Source organism: Heliconius melpomene, chromosome 4, assembly GCF_056956725.1.
Source record: "Heliconius melpomene rosina isolate 202511_hmr_F chromosome 4, ASM5695672v1, whole genome shotgun sequence".
NCBI classification, from domain to species: Eukaryota; Metazoa; Arthropoda; class Insecta; order Lepidoptera; family Nymphalidae; genus Heliconius; species Heliconius melpomene.
The window spans coordinates 8,767,780-8,770,826 of NC_140392.1; the positions used below are offsets into that span (position 1 = coordinate 8,767,780).

A 3,047-nucleotide genomic window follows, 5' to 3' on the forward strand; every position below is an offset into this window, starting at 1 on the left:
GGGTCAATCTAAACACTTATTTATTATCATAATAAGTGGTTCTTTTTACTCTTCACGCTGTATCCGGCACATAAAAGGGTAGACAAAGGGATCCCGGAAACGTAATTTCAAGACAGTCAGTTTACGCAGAATTCTCGGTGCATTGCACGTTGAGAGGCGGAATTCAACGCCGCTCTTTACCTCTTTACTAGAGCGAAGAAATAAAAATATTAAATATTCTCTCGAGTGGGAATCGAACTCACAACTACCCTTCTATGCGATAAAATGCGCGCACCTGCTCTTTATACAGCTATTACACTAATTAGCCACTTGTAACATAAAATTGGTGTGATAAAGCCACTTTTCTTAGCTGTAAGTTGAAAAAACTGTAGTATAGAAGTTCACATAAAAAAGTTCGAAAATGTTGTGCCGCAAATGAAAGTAGAAGTCAACATACGAGTAAATGCAACAAAATAAACGTTTTTCTAAAGTTTTTGTTACAAATTACATTGGGTGGAGCTTTGTCGTTTTAATTTGAGAGAAACTAGTGCTTTTTAGAGAGGAACATTTTTATTAAGTGTACGGGCTGTAAAGTCTAAAATTTTCTGCTATATTTGAATAAGGCTAAGGAAAAATTGCTTTAATATGTAGTTTGTTTCTTGATTATGATTATTTAAAATTAATCTATTTAGAGGTTTTTTTGAAAAAATAATAATACAAAAGTTATATGAAAGGATTCCCGTACCGGGAATCGAACCCGAGCCTCCTGGGTGAAAGCCAGGTATCCTAGCCACTAGACCATACGGGATGTGTTGTAACTGTATCAATACTGTAATTTATATGATAAACCTAAGATAAAGTAAATCTGAGCTTAGCTAAGATTTATTAGGTTTTCTTCAAATATTTAATATATTTTCATTTCCTCGTTCTGGTAGCGAGAGAAAGGGCGGTGTTAGGTTCCGTCATTCAACGTGCATTGTCTCGGAAATTTGGCCTAAGTGTCTTAACATTAGGTTCCCTCTGCCTATGGTGCTGTGTGCGGGAAACAGCGTGAAACTGATTAAATATTTTTTTAATATGCCAGACCATATTTTCATTTACCAATAATATATATAGACATAGCATACACGTAATTTCTGCTCTTTATTAAGTGTTACATCAGAAACCCGAATGCCTACACAAAATAGGTCGGCCGTTCGGACGTGGGAGGTTGTAATATACAGATATTACTTACTATTTTCTCACGTTACAGAAATATATTGACATTATTGTGTAGCTTAGTTTATTCCTTTTTTTATAAGTTCACGTTATTTTCCGCCACTAGGAGGGTAGGCAGAGGGAACTTGGGAACCTACCTACCTGTTAAGATACGCCATTCCAATTAAGACGCTTCCGTTCCCCATTTTCCGCCCAATTCTGTAGGCGTATTACGTGTTGAGTGGCGAAACTCAACGTCACACCTTACCGTGTTACTAGAACGAGGAAATGAAAATATGCAATATTTTAGTTCCTTGAGAGGGAATCGAATCCACAACCTGTTGCATTTACAGTCACACGCTTGTTCCGACGCGCTACGACTGTGCTAAATCCTTCCGATTAATCTTTCACAGAAACGTTCTTATCAATGGAGTAAAATATATTGCATTCTTTATTTATTTTAACTCTTTACTAAATATCGAAGGTCGAAGTAGTTAAAATTTTCACATTAGAAATCATTCTAAGGGTGCTGCAAATACATATAACAATACAAACACACGCCAGTAAACTAAATAAATTAGCTTTCAATTAAAGCGGGCGAAGCCGCGAGCGGGTCGCTAGCACTATATATAATAATAACATAAATATTACTAGTATCAATGCCTAATAAGGTTGATGATGAGAAAAAAAAACAATAATAAGTTTGTAGCAATACTTGAACAATAATAAATACAATAGGCTATTGTGTTCTACCTAATAATATCATAATGTTATAGATAAGTATACAATATACTCACAACATATAATTTAATATGCTCATTCTCTATATGCTTAGGTCTAAACGATTTTAAATGACGCTGGCCCCATACGTGCACCTGATATTTTGTGAATATTTCACGAATATTACACATTATTACGAATGAAATAGCCTACTTTTGAAACAGAGTCGACGTGATCCTTCAATAAAATTTAATAAATTAAATATTAGTTACGACTAAGCAAGAAAATTTTTGTAAACCATAGAGCACACACAGTAAGCAGAGGGAACCCAGTAATTTAATGATAAAACATTCCGGTACCATTAATTGGTCTCGCAACGCCTTGAGAATATAGCGAATGAGCTAGAAAATGAAAATATTAAAGATTCCAACTTGAATGATTTCGAACGCACTATCAACGGGTTCGGAAATTAAAAAAGATATTTCAAGTATATAATAAAAAAAAATATCATACGCGAATGTTCAAATCATCCCTAACTTAAAGGATTTTAAACTCTCCGAATATCGATCGCTGAAGGAATCAACGTAATTAATAAAAAAGTTGGCTCCAAATCAGTGGCCGTGACATTATTACTAGCATTCTTATAATAGCAGCCAAAAATACTTGGCGGAATACAAGAAAGAGAACAATTATGTAATACGTAATAAATCTATAGATATAATATATGTATACTTGTATATATTTTCAAGCAATTGTTGGTTCGATTTCCAGTAATAAATTATGTTTATTGTATCGCTCTGGTTACAATACAATCGAGTGAGTTTTGTCACTCAACATAAAAATGGAAAATCTCGAAAATTGGGCGGAAAGGGGGGAATGGAGTATCTGAACTCTAGGTCACCTACCCTGAATATAGGTAATGCAGCATGAACCTATGCAAAAATAGTACCCCTTACGTACCATCAGATACTATGCTCTTTCTGCCCCACTGTACTTGGAGAAGTACATGGAAAAAAAATAAATCGCATTTTACGGAATAACGATATTCTTTATCAATCGTATGTATATATATGGTTAAACACAGAAAGTAGACCTTTTATAGAGCACATTTGCTGCTGCTAGCGACATTTTCATCAAAGAAAATAAATCTC

At 34.5% G+C, this 3,047-nt stretch overlaps 1 non-coding gene across 1 annotated transcript; it reads right to left on the reverse strand.

Moving 5' to 3' along the window:
• Nucleotides 1–715: 715 nt before the first annotated feature.
• On the reverse strand, nt 716–787 carry TRNAE-UUC (transfer RNA glutamic acid (anticodon UUC)). The gene has a single exon. It is a non-coding gene; the product is annotated as a tRNA-Glu (tRNA).
• Between the last annotated feature and the right edge of the window lie 2,260 nt (nt 788–3,047).